This window comes from Leptonychotes weddellii, chromosome 13 (genome assembly GCF_054177405.1).
Source record: "Leptonychotes weddellii isolate Sample4059 chromosome 13, ASM5417740v2, whole genome shotgun sequence".
Classification (NCBI taxonomy): Eukaryota; Metazoa; Chordata; class Mammalia; order Carnivora; family Phocidae; genus Leptonychotes; species Leptonychotes weddellii.
In genome coordinates, this window is record NC_138381.1 from 51591647 (window position 1) to 51608144 (window position 16498).

At 36.3% G+C, this 16498-nt stretch overlaps 1 protein-coding gene across 1 annotated transcript in view; it reads left to right on the forward strand.

Annotated features, from left to right (window-relative positions):
- The window catches only part of PTPRM (protein tyrosine phosphatase receptor type M), a 712816-nt gene that overhangs the window by 112419 nt on the left and 583899 nt on the right, over window positions 1–16498 (forward strand). The window lies entirely within an intron of this gene.

A 16498-nucleotide genomic window follows, 5' to 3' on the forward strand; every position in this document is an offset into this window, starting at 1 on the left:
ATTTTAAAGTCAAGAAAATTGCATTACTTGTAACATCAGACATACCTTTTCAAGGATTTTTCTTTAAATCAAATCATTATTTTTATTTCTTAATAGGATCACAAAAAAGGCTTTTTTGCAAATTAAGCCTTTAGAAAATGAAAACAATCTCAGGTTTTTTTCTGATTCTAACAATACTCTTAAAAGTTTAGCACACAAATTTAATTTAAATTTTCCTAGAAACAGGTTTCAGAGTAGATGTCTTTTCATGTACAATAGCCTGTTTTATCTGTGCCACAGATAATCGTTTAAATCAGATTTATCACTTTCTTGGCATATTTTGAAATACCCTTACAAAGGAAATGTGTAAATGTTTCAATAGTGATAGACATACAAATGTACTGTGTAAGAATCATTGAAAACTTCTAACAGCATGTGTGTTTTTATGGTTACGAGTTCACACTGGTCATCCTATCACTGGGTCTTTGTTTTTGCACGTTTCTATGCAGAGCCCGTTCATGGGGCTGTCTTTACTGTGCGGGCTTTATACTTATACAAACAAGGAATTGTAACAGCAGTATTTCATTGCTAAAGCTGAATGATGGCAGGCATAATTACTGAGACTAACATCTGGAGTGGTTTATTAAAGGGAAACCTGCTAAGATTGTTAGCATATACCAAACAGCATAATCCATATGTGCCATTTCATCACTATTGAATGTTGGGGTGTGTTAGGATGAAGGAAAATGAATAAAATCCAGCAAAGGATCACAACTAACACATTATCTCTCCAGAGCTGATTTTAGTTTATCTCAATGGAGCCATTTGCTAGAGATTTTTAAGAACCTGAACATCACTCATCTGGAGGGTTTCTAAACATACAGGTACCTGGTTACTTGGTCTTCCCGGAATTAAAATGTACCCTTTCATTAAACTCCTGCCTCTTGTTTTATAAATGTTCTCCAAATTCTAAAATGAATGAAAGGTTATCATTTACAAATAAACAAAATTAGCAGATTTCAAGGGCCTACTACATGTTCAGTCTTACTGGAAGCCTGGGACACATACTTAAGAAGGAATTTAATAGGAATCTTGTCCAGTAGGTGGGTGATAGAAGAGCACTTTGCCATAGTCAGATTTCTTGGAGTCATGACACTGACTTGCTGTTGACTCTTTTCATTGTAGGAGAGCTCTGTATTTGACTAGAGGGTGTTAAGTTGGTGGGTTGGTCTTTCTCAAACTATAAGAGGTTCAATTCTTATGAATACTATAGTTCTAATAATCTGGCAAGTCACTTTGTTGAAATAGTAATGGAGAGGCTACCCTAATCTGGCACCGTAATGTCCTTGTTAGGCACTAGTAGAGGATATTATGCCCATCTTACATTCTGCACACGGGAATGGAAGGAGAGGACACAGATCTTCAAAAATCGTATTTGTATGGAGAAGAAATTGTTCCCCAGAAAATGTTCTCCATTTTCCCTCCGTTCTAGTCACCATCAGGTGCCAAAGACTGAAAGAAAAGTGAGTAAGAATGTTGCCATCCTTTGGCTCTGCTGTAGTCAGAGTGACTGATTGTGTTAGTAAATAATATCTGCCAAGAGTTCGTAAGTTGTGTGGTGGAGGTAGGTGTAAGTACAGAGGGAGCACTGTGGAAGAGATGAGTAGTTTAATGTGCTCGTTGGACAAACTTAGTCTACCACAACATCTCATCACCTCCCCTTGAAAACAACCACAGCAGATTCCCTCCCACACCACACAGCAGATTCCCTCCCACACTACACATTCCTTCCCTCACCCTGTGCAGATATTCCCTTTACAACGTCTGCACTGAATACGGGTTCCTCTTCCCACAGAAGTCTTGCTGCTGCTCTCACCTCCCCCCAATCTCTCTTCTCTAGCACCCTAGGGCTGTCGCCTCAGGGGAGCCCCCTTCCTAGCTGGGCCTTCAAAGTGGGCTCTGACTGGTCTTTTGCTGTCAGTCTCCTTTGTTCCACGCCATCTGCCATCTTGCTCTCATCCGTGCAGTGCACACGTCTCCCCTTCCATAAAAGCCAGGCTTCTTGGGAAGACCCCCATGGCCTTCTGCCATTCTTCCCACGTTCTCACAGCAGGCTGTGACATTCGCTCTTCTGTGGCTTTCCCTCTGCCTTTTATTCCATCCAGAGGGCTCTTCCCCCTTTGTCTGGTGAATTCCTTGTCAGCCTTCAAAATGAAGGTCAAGCCTTCACATTTTCGTTTCTAAGAGATGGAGCTGCTTCCTTCAGAGTCTGGTGCCCCTTCCATACCCCAGGGATGCACATATCCCATAGCATTTCAACTTTCTGCCTCCTGCGTACTCTGTGAGCTCCTCGAGGGTAAGGATTTGTCTAATTCAGCTGTGCATTCCCAGGGCTTCACACATTGTTGGTATACAACCAGTGTTTGTGGAGTAAAATGCCTGACTGAGGTGCTAATTGAACTTGCCCTTGAAGGAGTAAAATTTTTCAGTGATGAATACTGATTAATATGCATTCACCATTAGATAAACTTAGGCAGATCTCTCACTTTTAAAAAATGTGTTTTAGCAGAATAGACGTCCTGTGAGTATATTGAAAAGCAGGCTATGGATGAAGCCTGCAGAGGGAGATGGTACATTTGCCACTGTTGTGTTTCTGAGACATTATATGTCGATGTCTTAAATGCCTGCAGTTTAAAATAATCAGCTATACAACAGTGCTGGTTTGAAGCTTTTTACCCATTTCTTGGATATTTGGCTTATTTGATTTCCAGACATTCTTATTTCTGAATTGCTGTTTTGTAGCTTTGGAATGCACCAAACACCCTGCCTTGGTGGCTCCTGTGTGCACGTGGGCACACATGTGTGCACACAGAAACACATCATACATATGTATGAAAGAATTTATAATCAGTAAAAGCATCTATAAACATTTTTGTATTTCTGAATTGTATATAACTCTGTCGCAGGAGCAGGTTGCTAAGATCCCCTGATCCCAGATGTCACCCTGAAGACAGAAGTACACCACTGGTAAATACACACAATTAAAGAGGCACTAAGTTAGGGCTTACAGCCTATGGTAATGGGGGCATCTGTGGTTGTTGTGGGCATTTTCCATACACAATACTGGACATCTTTTTCTGCCTTTTTTTCTGCTGCTTTCTTTCCCCTCTTTCCCTCTTCCCCTGCTCTCGCCTTTGCTCCTCTCCGCTAGTGGACCCCCTGCATATTGTTTATTGCTTCCTGGTGAGCTGATGGTTGAGAAGACTCTGGGTAAGCAGACAAGTCAGACCAGAAGCGATGCTGTCACATGATCTAACATGCAGAAGGACTTTATGAGCTCATTTATTGACTAATTATGGACTTATAGATCAATAGTTGTGGAATGTGGGAATGTGTCCAGAGCACTGATTCAGACTGTGTCTACCACTGAATTTTTGCTCTTGAAGTAGATTGGTGGAAGGGAGTTTATTTGCATTTTTTGGATTAATAGTGAATTCGAACATCAGCTATGATTTTTATTGTTCATTTGTATTCCTTCTTTTTAATATCTTTTGCCCATTTTTCTCTGTGGCTGCTTTGGTTTAAATAACAGAAAGAGGATTAGGATTCCCAACAAAGAACTACTTACTTGGTATATCCCTTGTAGCTATAAGTAGCTAGTTCCATGAGATGGCTGGAGCAATATGTTGCTGGGATGGTTGAGAGTAAGACAGGGATTTTTGATTTTCTGAACATCCTGCTTATTGATGTTTAGAATTCAACTATGGAGCTGAGTTGGAAAATATCTCTATATTCTGTTTTTCCTGTGTCTTCTGAATATTAATGGTGTGTGTCCATCCTTACTCTTAAGTGGCCCTAGAGGTGATGTTTTGTTTACATGGTGTTTTGTTTTGCTTTGCTTTGCTTTTTTCTGTAATACCTTTCCAGAGACATACCTTCTGGCTCAAATTACTCATTATCCTAATCCCAGGATTTTCCTGTTTTACCTAGTTCAATGCAGTAAACATCTTATAATTCAGAAAAATACATTATCCAGCGTCATGATAAAAGGAAGGATGTGTATAACATGAGTACAATTTTCTTGGATGATTGTAACTTATTAAATACAAAATTTTGCATTTTAACCATTTTATGGGAAAAGTGCCTAAAATATATTATCTGTATCAGACTACTGACATCTTAGTTCCATCATTATTTTCTGATGGTATGTATGTAGAAGTGGAATTATTGAGTCGTGGAGTATGCATAATAAGCTTTGCTTCAGTAGACACAATGAAATAGTTTCTCAAGGTGATTGTGTCAATTTATAGTCCTTCAACAGTGTAAGAGTGTTTTGGTTTTTCTACATGCTCACCAACACTGGGTCTGTCATTTTTATTTTATACATTCTGGTGACTGTGTGGGTTTGGTATTGTAACATTATGGTATGGTTTGCAATTTGTTGAAGACTAGGGAAGCTCATCACCTTTTCATATATTATTAGCCATTTGAATATCTTTGTGTGAAGGGTCTATTCAATTTTTCTGCCCATATTTCCTTTGGATATCCTATCTTCTAAATCCTCATTTGTAGTTGTTTTTCTAAATTCTGGACTTAAGTGCTTTGTTGGATATATTTAGTGAAAATGTATTTTTCCACTTGCTGTGTTTTAGTCTTATTCTCTTAATAAAGTTGTTTCTTTAATAGTTAACATTTTCTGTGGCCTGTTTAAGAATCTTTTGCCTATACCAAGGTGACTAAGATAGTCTCCTGTTTTCCTACAAATATGTTATGTTTCACCTTTATATTTTCAGCCCTTCTGGAATTGATTTTTGTGAATTGTGTAATGTGAGGTCAATCTTCCTTTCTTCCATATCCAATTGACCCAGCCGTGTTTATTGAAAAGACCATCCTTTTCCCCATTGCACTGAAGTGTCGTTGTTGTGATAAATCACTCTATTTTGCTGCCTTCATTGTGGGATACTGTAAGAACTTACAGAATTTTGTACACATCACAAGTTTATTCCTGAAAATGTGTAGGTTAGGATGTGCCATCAGAGGGAGTTGATGTGGAAGGTCCTTTATCTTTCTTTGCTAATATGAAAAAATAGGTAAAAATATTTTATAAAGATAAATATTTAACTGACATTGAAAATAAGGGAAGAAAATCTGTAGGTGCCAAGAATTAAGTAAGGACTCTTGGTGGTGAGAGGAACTGAATCCAAGATAACTGGACCAGATAAACCCTTTATGTGCTGGAGTTTCAATGCCATACAGAACTAAGTGAGTATATGAGCAAGAATTAGGCTTCCTGCAAACCCAGCAGCCAGGAAAGGGTGATTTAGTTGGCACAATTCTGCCTGCTGGCTAAAGGATGAGTCATAGAAGTTGAAGTTCTAGACACTAGATGTAAGCAAGACCAGTTATGGGGTGTTAGATATCTGAGACTGTGCAGTGCATGCATTTGAATTCTTTTTTTAATCACTCTGGGGAAGGCCTGGACTAAGAAACCACCATAAAATCTGACCAAGTACTCTTTTATCACATTAGGCTAAGGTAAAGGCAACCATAGAATCATTCCGAAGGAATGCTTCTCAGACCCTAGAAGAAGATAATTTGTGGTAAAGATGGTAAAAATTTACAAAGCACTTCAGGTAGAAAGGGAGAATATTAAGGGCTTTCAAAGAGAATGGGCAGATTATGGACCAAAAGAAAATAAAAAGAGTGACTACCGACTTTTCATCAGTAATAATAGATTATGGAAGACAATGGAATTTAAAGTACTAGGAGAAAATTTGTTAACCTAGAATTTTATACCCAAATAAATTATCACTCAGGCTTAAGGATGAAATTAATACGTTTTTGACTTGAACAGAAATACAAGATCATTTTCAAAAGGAAACTACAAATAGGGAATGAATGCAAATAAATAATCAACCTTACTAATAATTACAGAGATAAAAATTAAAGCAACAATTACTACATAGTCAGTCTGTCCAATAGAGATAAAGGCCAATCATGTTGACAAGGCTTTAGGGACATACAACTGTCTCACATTTAGCTGATAACTTTACATTGCTTGCTACATTTTTAGAGAACAAGACAGCAAAGACCTTAAAATTGTACAAGGTCTTTGAACCTGCAGTTTTACTTCAGGAATATATTCTAAGGAAATTATTTATTTATTTATTTATTTAGTATTTTTTAAAAGATTTTATGTATTTATTTGAGACAGAGAACACAAGTGGGGAAGAGGGCCAGAGGGAGAGGGAGAAGCAGAAGCCCCACTGAGCATGGAGCTTGATGCAGGGCTTGATCCCAGGACCCTGAGATCATAACCTGAGCCGAAGGCATATGCTTAACCGACTGAGCCACCCAGGCGTCCCCAGCCCTATTTTTAATAACTGCAAGCTATCCAAACATCCATCTACACAGAATGGATAAATCAATTTAGCCATAAAATTTTCATCCCAGTGTTTTTAAGAGCTCAGGGTTGAAAGTCAATGTCCAACATGGGATGATTATTAAATCTGTAATTATAGAATACTGTATATAGTTACTAGAAACAACATTTCAGAAATATGTCAACTGGTATGAAAACATACATTAAAAAAATACACTAAATGAAGAAATTATAAAATGTGAATAGCAAGATCTCTTTTTATAAATGCAAAATATATTTGAAAATATATCAATATATCAGTATCTGTATATAGCTCAAAGTTTTAATAGTGGTTGTACTTGGGTTGTTCGTATTGTGTGGTTTTAAAACAGTCTTCATTAGTCTAGGTTTTATTAGTTTTTCAAAGTTAGATTATGATTTTTTAGAAAGAAAAAAGAAATTTCACATTGGCAGAAACACAAAAAATATTGTGAGCGTTATAATGTAGTACTTAGCATACACAGCAGCTTGATGTACAGGTGATTGTCAGAGTCCAATCAACTGTGTCTGGTTCATAGTTCTTTCATTGACTATAAGGATTAAGATGAAGTTGTTTCTGCATTTTAAATCCCAGTAAACAATTTTAACTTTTTAAATTAAAGTTTCCTTAAAACCTCAAAGGATAAAGGGGCACTGTATTGATTATTCAGTATATAGAATGTATAAATGTTATTTATCTTATTTTGTTTAATAGTTGTTTATGATTCCCTGCTCCTGTAATTCTTTTTATAAATATATTTTTTTCTGTTTAGATAACTAAGGGACAGTGCTTTGGGCCCAGATCATCTGAGAATGACATACAGTGATCATCTGTTATAGGCATGAGGGTGTGAGAGATGTCAAGAATGAGGCAATAATGAGGGTTTGTGTGTGCCAATTTTTTTTTTCATTGAGATTTAAAAATAGCTTAAGAGAGGTGCCTGTTTCAAATAGAAGATAACTTTAAAAGGATTGGAAGCCAAGATTCTGATATGGAGGAACAGACTGTCCCGGTGGAACACAATGCAAACCAAACCCTTATTCTTACCAAAAGGAAAGGTGGAAACAACTTTTTTAGATTAATTTTTAGATCACTGATATTTGGTGGCTCTTGGTACCTGAATTCCTTTTGGAGATAATTGTGGAATCAGTTTTAAAAACCTACCTCATGTCTGAGAGAGCATTTATAATTTTATTATAGGCAAATAGAAAGCATTATTAATTACTTAAGGCACTCTTCTTTTAACTTTGTATTATACAACTTAAAATCATGAAGGAAAGAAAAATATTTTATTAGTCACCTGCAGGCTCTTTTTAAATAACTTAGGGGAAATTTTCCTCTGGGTCTTTAAGCAAAATATAAATTGACATCCAGTGCCAGCTACCTAAAAAAAGACTGTGTAATTCTTTACAAGGTGTGTCCCACATTGACTTGTGTTAGCTGTGGTTTAGAGAGAAACAGAAAAAGTGGAGTTCATATTTGATTGGGAACCCCAAAACTTGTCTGGCTCTACCAATAACTGGATATGTGGCTTAGAAAATCACTCACCTCCTTGAGTTCACTTTTTTTTCTCTATTATGTGAAAGGGTTGAATGTATTTGTAGGTGATCTTCAGAGTCCTTGCTACTACAGTATTCTGTTTGTGTGTTCAGACACAATGATCCCAAAAGTTGATACCCTATGTATTGACTTTTTCCAGCATTCTAGCAAGAATTACTTTAGCACTAGAATATTGCATAATATGCTATTTAAAAGTGTTTTCGATTATTTATACCCAACTGCTTTATTCAGGTTTTGAGTTGGCTTTCAGAAAAAACAGAAAGGTTTTTTAAAGAAAGTGAATATCTGGACTATAGAAATATAAAATTAAACAGGGGATTAAGAATATATATTTTTGGTGGGTATATCTGACTTTTATGATGTAATATTGAAAGCCTTAATTGTAACCAAATAATGTTTTCCAGTCTGTGTTTAACTATACATAAAACTCAGTGGACGATTCATAAAGAGTGTAATTGACAGCTAGTAAAACCCTTGCAAAAATGAATCAGTTTTTAACTCATATTAAATTATCCTTTTCTAAAAGACTGAAAACTATAATCAAGTTCTTTCTGTGTAATTTACTATAGATTACTACTTTAAGAAAATAACATATTTTGTTAAAAAGGCTTTTCTATTATTGGCTTATGGTGTCCCCTACTCCCACTGAATTAAAGCTTTCAACCTGCTGTTAGATGCCCTGAGCTTTTCACCTGAACATTTTTACAATGAGAGCATAATGAATGTTGAAACTGGTATAGATTATTTAAAATAAGCTTAGATTAGCTCTCTGTTGCTGCTCTTGACCTCCAGAGAGAGAAAAGAAGCAAATCTCTTAGTACAGAGGTGGAATTGTTATTAAATGCTTCAAAGCTTAAATTTTAAGGATGAAGTATGTAGCTTCCCGCTGATACTTTTTCTTTATTTCTTGGGTCCACTTATTAGATGAGCAAGTATGAATATTCTGACAGTTATAATGTGCTCATTGTGTACTATAAACACTAGAAAACAATATCATTGATACGTTATATGGAAGAATTAGGAACTTAAAATTGCTCATTTGTGCATTTATCAAAAATAATACTAAACTTTATGGGTGAATATTCTGTAGATAGAGTGTTGTAAATGCAGCCAAGGTTTCTGCCTTCAGAGAGATTTTGGGATTATGGGCAAGATTTTTATTATGATTTTCTTTTTAGATGCTGAGGGCCTTTACCAAAATTCAGCACCCATTCCTGATTAAAAAAAAAAAAAAAACAAAACACTCAAAAAAAAAGACCCCACCACTCAATAAAATATGAATTGGTAAACTATTCTGTAACATTAGCTAAAACATTTAGACTGCAGAAATAGGGTCAGCATCTTACTCAATGTTGAAATATGAGGCTCATTCCAACTAGCCCCCCAAAAGACAAGGGTAACAGCATCTTCACCTCTGTTTAACTTTATATTGGAGGGGGTAGTCAATGAAAGCAGACAGGAAAGATAATTAGAGGCAAAAGAATTGGATGACAGGGAGTGGGGACTATATCTTTGCAGGTGATTCCTGGAAAATCTAAATGAATAGATGAGGAAACTAACACAAACAATAAAGAATTCAGTAAGGTACCAGGATATAACATTAGCTTACAACAGTCAAACATTAACCAACCAGAAGATAAAATGGTAGAGAAAATCCTATTTATGACAGCAATGACAATAACAACAGGAAACTAAAATACTTGGAAGTAAAATTAAGTGTACATATACAAAATCTATATAAGAAAATTCCAGGACGCCTGGGTGGCTCAGTTGGTTAAGCATCTGCCTTCGGCTCAGGTCAGGATCCTGGAGTTCCTGGATCGAGTCCCGCATCGGGCTCCCTGCTCGGCAGGGAGTGTGCTTCTCCCTCTGACCCTAACCCTCTCATGTGCTCTCTCTCATTCTCTCTCTCTCAAATAAATAAAATCTTAAAAAAAAAAAAAAAAAGAAAGAAAATTCCAAACCTTTCCTGGAAGGTCCAAAATAGCTTTGAACAAATGGGTCATCATAACCTGTTCTTGGGTTGGATGGCTCAACATGATAAAGATGTTATTTATCTTTAGGTTATTAATAAATTGAATGCAACCAGTAAAAGTGATGGATTTTTACTCCCAAGCTTGACAGTTTGATTCTCATGTTCATATAGAAAATAAACATGCAAGAATATCTAGAAAAACCTGAAAGAAGAGTCACGGGTAGTTTGTGTTTTCTGATTTTCACAGAGCCTCAGTAATGAAATAGTGTGATGCTAACACATAAGTTGGCCACTGGTAGGAAAATCCAGAAATAGACCCAAGGACATATAGAAATTCAGTATAATGAAAGGGGCTTCTCAGATCAGTGGGAAAAGATAGACTTTTAAAAAAATAGTAGTTTTTATTTATTTTGTTTTATTTTTGATAGTGGTAAAATGCACATAAAATTTACCATCTTAACCATTTTTATGTATGCAATTCAGTAGTGTAAAGTACACTCACATTGTTGTGCAACCAATCTCTAGAACTCTTTCATCTTGCAAAGCTGAAACTCTGTACCCATTTAGCAACATCTCTTCATCCCCCAACTCTAGCCTCTGGCAACCACCATTTTCCTTTCTGTCTCCATGAATTTGACTACTCTATGTACCTTATATAAGTGGAATCATTCAGTATTTGTCTTTTTGTGACTGGCTTACTTCACTTAGCATAATGGCCTCAAGGTTCATTCATGTTGTAGTGTATATCAGAATTCCTTCCTTTTTTATGGCTGAGTATTATTCTATTGTATGTATAGACTACATTTTGTTTATTCATCCATCTATGGACACGTGGGTTGCTTCTACTCTTTGGCTATTGTGAATAATGCTGCAATGAACATGGGTGGAAAAAATTTCTTTGAAACCCTGATTTCAATTTTTTGGGGGGTGTATACATTTTACATTCCCACCAGTAGTGGATCAAGGTTGTGGTTTCTCTACCTTGTCACTGGTACTTACTACTATTTTTTTTTTTTCAATAGTAGCTATCCTAATTGGCATGAGATAGCAACTCATTGTGGTTTTGATTTAGGTTTTCTAATAATGAGAGATGTTGAGCATCTTTTCATGTGCTTATTGACCATTTGTATATTTTCTTTGGAGAAATGTCTATCCAAGTCATTTATTCAGGGTTTTGTTGTTGTTATTGTTATTGAGTTGTATATGTTCTTCATATATTCTGTATATTAACCCTGTATGGATCCCTGATTTGTAAATATTTTTTCCCATTTGGTAGGTTGCTTTTTCATTCTGTTGCTTGTGCCTTGATGCACAGAAGTTTTAAATTTTGAAGTAGTCTAGTTTCTTTTGTTGCCTGTGCTTTTGGTGTCATATCCAAGAAATCACTGCCAAATGTGATGTCATGAAACTTTTCTATAAGTTTTCTTTTCTATAAGGTTTTCTTTTAGGAGTTTTATAGTTTAATTTTTATGTTTAGGTCTTTGATCCATTTCTAGTGAATTTTTGTATATGGTGTAAGGTAAGGGTCCAACTTGATTCTCTTTTGCATCTGGAAATACAGTTTTCCCAGTATTATTTGTTGAAAAGACAGTCCTTTCCCCATTGAATGGTCTTGTCACCTTTGCCAAAAATCATTTGATCATATATGTGAAGGTTTATTTCTAGGCTGTCTATTCTATTCCATTGTTCTATTGAATGTTATTTTTTTGAGTAGTTTAGGTTTATAGAAAAAGATGAGAAAAAAGTACAGAGTGCCCATATACCCTCTCTCCCACTAGGATTCCTTATTTTTAACATTCTTGCATTAGTGCAATTGCAACATTTGTTGCATTTGATGAGCCAATATTGATAGATTACTATTAACTTAAGTCCATAGGTTGCATTAAGATTGACTCCTTGTGTTGTATATTCTATAGGTTTTATAGGTTTTGACAAATGCATAATGACATGAGTCCTTCATAACAGTATCATATAGAATAATAGTTTCTGGGCCCTAAAAATCTCCTGTTCTCTACCTATTTATCCCTCTCTTCCCTACTTCCTCCCTGGCAACACCTCGTTTTTGTCATCTCCATAGTTTTTTCTTCTGTAGAATGTCATATAGTTGGAATCATATAGTATGTAGCCTTTTCAGATTGGCTTGTTTCATTTAGCAGTATGCAGTTGAAGTTTCTCCATGTCTTTTGGTGGTTTGATAGTTCATTTCTTTTTATTGGAAAAGATAGATTTTTAATAAGTGGTATTGTGACAACTGGATAATCATCTAGAAAATATAAAATGGGATTCATATTGCATACCATACAGCAGAATAAACTTCAAATGGGTCAGGGATCTAATTGTAGGAAAAACTTAAAAAAGAAAAAAAAAAAAAAAGAGGAAAATCAAGGGGAAAAAATGAAGCCAGACAAATACTAAAATAAAACATGGGTCAATGCATTTAGCATATAAGGAAAGCCTTTCTATGACTCAGAAGCCAGATGGAGTAAAAGAAAAGATTGATGAATTTGTAACAACATAAAAAAAAAAAATTAAAGAAAAAATTTGCATGACAAAAACCACTATAAGCAAAATAAAAAGAGAAATGGCGCACTGGGAAAAAAATACTTGCAATGTCAGAAATAAAGGAATAGGCTCCTAATATTAAAAAAGTCTTAAAAATCAAAGAAAAGACCAAAACTCAGGAGAAAAATGGATAAAAGACATGAACAGACGGTTCCTGTAAATGGTTATGGAAATGGTTTAGGCCTATGTGAAGATGTTTAGGTTCACTCAGAATAAGAGAAATGCAAATTAAAGCAGCACTTACACCGAGATACCATTTCTCATCCAATAGATTGGTAAAAATTCAAAATCTTGAAATGTTCTATCAGCTGAGCTGAGGCAAAACAGGCCCTCACTTATACTGCTTCTGTGAGTGCAAGATGGCACCCACCCTGTGGGGAGAGATTTAGCAAAGTCTAAGAGAATCACCTTCCTGGCTGTGTCCTTGCCCTTTCCCTCCTGTCCATGGATGTTTCAATGTGCTATGAGATTTCCACCCCCAGAACCTTGGAAGTTTCCTCTGCCTACCAGCATGGCAGGCTGGAAATGCCTGGGTATTAATATTCTCTGGGAATAGCTGTCAGCCAGTGAGTCCTGAGCATGGATTGTATAATTCCTCAGGTGAGATAATTTTGAGGCCTGTTCTTTGGCACCATTTCCCAGAGTTTCCCTTCAGGATTAAGCACCTGTCTCAGCCAGGGCAGCAGGCTCAAGAGAATACCCTTTCTTGCCTGCGTTTATTTCCTGGGCATGAGGTCTGCTTCTGAAGAACCCAAAGTAAGACCATGTGATATGCAGCTACCCTGGGACCCAGCAATCCCAAGCCTTAGAGTTTATCCTGAAAATGCATCTCCCTAAAATGAAACAACATACACTCAAGATTACTCATTGTGGCATTATTTGTATTAGCAAATTAAATGCCCAACCCTGGAAGTCTGCCTGAATGAACCATGGTATGTACATGAAATGGAGTATTCTGGAGCCATTAGAAGTAAAGCTGAAGGTCTCTCTGGACTGCTATGGAGTGGTTTCCAGGACATACAGAGGAGGGAAAAGAAAAAAATTAGTAAAGAGAATATGTGGATTATGCTACCTTTTATGCAAGAAAGATAGGAGAGTAAGAAAATATACATGTATTTGCTTACTTTTATAGAAAGAAACATGGTTAGGATAAACCATAAACTATTAACCATAATTCCTTGGAGAGGTAGGTGGAAAGATCAGGATGGGGGTAGGATTTCTCTTAGTACATCTTCTGTTGCTGGCCAAAATGGAAAAACAGGGACTGGATTTACCCTTCTACTTGAACCAACCTCCCCCCACCCCAAAAAAAACACCTAACAAAAATAAGACAAAAATACAAACAAAAAAAGATAAAATGGAACAATGTTTCTCAAGACATGGAAGGACAGGAAGGACAGTGATCCATGAGAGGGGGCAAACAGAGGAGGCAAGCTTTCTAATGGCCTCTGCTGAATTATGGGGAGAATTTCCAGACCATATAGTACAGGGAAGGGCAGTCTGAGTGGAGCCCAGCAGAGTCCCTGAGTGGAGGAGACAAGAGACAGGAGTCTGCAGAGACCAAGGTGGCTGTTGTTCATAGCACAGAGCACTGAGGGGAGAGAGCCACCCAGAGGGGGTACCCTGAAGATGCACAGTGTGCCCCTCCACTATGCAGCAGCTGAGTGCATGCAGGTGAGGAGACTTGTCCAGTCTGGGAAAGGAACCATCAGGAAGAATTGGCAGGAGCAGTTCTTGTTCCCAGAGAAACCTTCTAGACTCAGAAGTGGGGAATCATTAACCCCAGACTAGCTCCATTTTAGACCCACCTAACAGGTGGGTTCAAACTGCGTCCAAGGAACTTAACTGTGTTCCAGAACAAAGTACAGAAGGGTTATAGGAATGTTTATGTAGTTTTGATTTTTGAATGATGTAATGTTTTAAATATTCAAACCTAACGTTAAATTACAAGGAATGATAAAAGTGAGCCAGAAAATTAAGATCAGACAAATGAACCTGATGATGACATAAACACACACACAAAGGCAAATTTGAGAGCCAAAATTATTAAATGTTGAGCTCCATACACTATAAAATCTCTACAGGAAACAACATCCAACTGCAAAGAGATCTTGAACTCTCCTTAGTGGTATTGATGTAGGCATTCTGAATTATATTTGTGTATTGTTGGATAGAGTAGATGAGTAAATATATTGATGTTGTTGAGAACCAGGGTTCTCACTGTAGAATGGGGAGATACAAATATGAACTGGGTAGATGCTGATATTTTAGAAAACTGCTCTGAGGCTATATTGAATCAGTGCATTTTATAAAAAGGTACAGAAATTTTGGGTTGTCTAATGCAATGTGAGCAAAAGCTCCCTTACATATACTTCTAGTGACTGTAATATGTTGTGTGTGTCCAGGCTCTACTCCCACCACCCTCTAAAAGTAACCTATTTCTGAATTCCTATTGTTTTGCCCACCTCTTTCCTATTTATTTTTGATAGTTCATAAATATTTTTATTGATTTTCTATTTATTTTCATGAAACTTACTGTAATTTTTCTTCTATGTACTCTAGTAATGTCCTCTTTTAAAAAATATATGGTATAAACTCCTGTAGTTTACCAAAAATGTGACCCTCCAGGCTCACATTACTGGGCCATGTACATAGCTGTTACCCAGGACATGTCTGTTGAATGGAAAGTAGTAATACTTCTGCTTTTTCATCCCATCATTATTGTATACACTAGTGTGATATTTATAAAGTCTCTTTTGTTGTTGTTGTTAATCAACTATGATGTTAAGAGTTACAGATAAAATGACAATCATGATGTTTTTCTGTTATTGGAAGAGTGTGGCTTTAACTACTCTTTACACTTACAGTTTTAAAATTAAAAAAATGGAAGCAACATTGACCCAGTAAAACCTAACTTACATTAGACCAAGCCTACAGGAAGCCTGGCCCTTTGCATGTAGTAACTGTTGTAAGAGGGAGATGGATTCAATCATCACACTTGTACGTTCTGGTGCATTGCATTATCCCTGCCATATGGTTTTCTACAAGGATCAGTTACCTTGATCTTGACTATAAAGATTTTTCAGAATCTAGCTGTGAACTTTTACTATTTTTTAACTCCATTATGGGTACACAGGATTTATACCCCTGGTCAGAACACATACACTGAGGTCAAATTAACAGTAAGACTGAAGGCAGCTTATTGTTTAATATGAAAACAGAGAGATTAGCAAAGATTAAGAAAGCAGTGTGAAATGTTTGTTGGCTGTTCCTGGTATATACAATATTTGAAATAAACTTTCAAATTTGTAGGATGACGGGACTATGGCTCTTATTTTTAAACTATTGTTATTTGTAGTATTATTGAAGAATAAGTGTTGAATTAAAATGTTCAGGTTCTTATTCATTACATACATTGGTAGTATTTTAGAGTTGCGTTTCACTCTAGATTTTTAACAGATCCAGATGATTCTACTCAGTTGTAGGCATTCCATCCACGGTAGCTAGTTTGGAAGCTTATTTGGCTTTTCCCTGAACTTACTGTCTTTAGCAGTGATATGGCCCATTCTGATTATTGGCTACATCTAAATGATGCGCTGTCACACTTCATTCTGTCTCCAAATTTAACTTTCTCATTCTTCTGAACATTGATATTTAGGTCTGCTTTCTGAAATGATACAGAGTGTCATTTTTCCTTTTTAAAAAAACAACAGCTTTATTGATACATCATTCACACACCATACACATTTACTGATTTAAAGTATATAATTCAGTGTTTTTTGTGTAAACAAAAAGTTGTAAAACTACCACTACAATCTAATTTTAGAGCATTTTCATCACCCCTTGAAGAAATCCTATACACTTAGCAGTGAAACCCCATTTCCACCCTTCAACCCCAGCCCTAGGCAACCTCTAATGTACTTGGTGTCTCTGCCAATTTGCTTATTCTTGGCCTTTCATATAAATGGAATCATATAATACAGGGTCTTTTGTGACTGGATTCTTTCACTTAGTATAATGT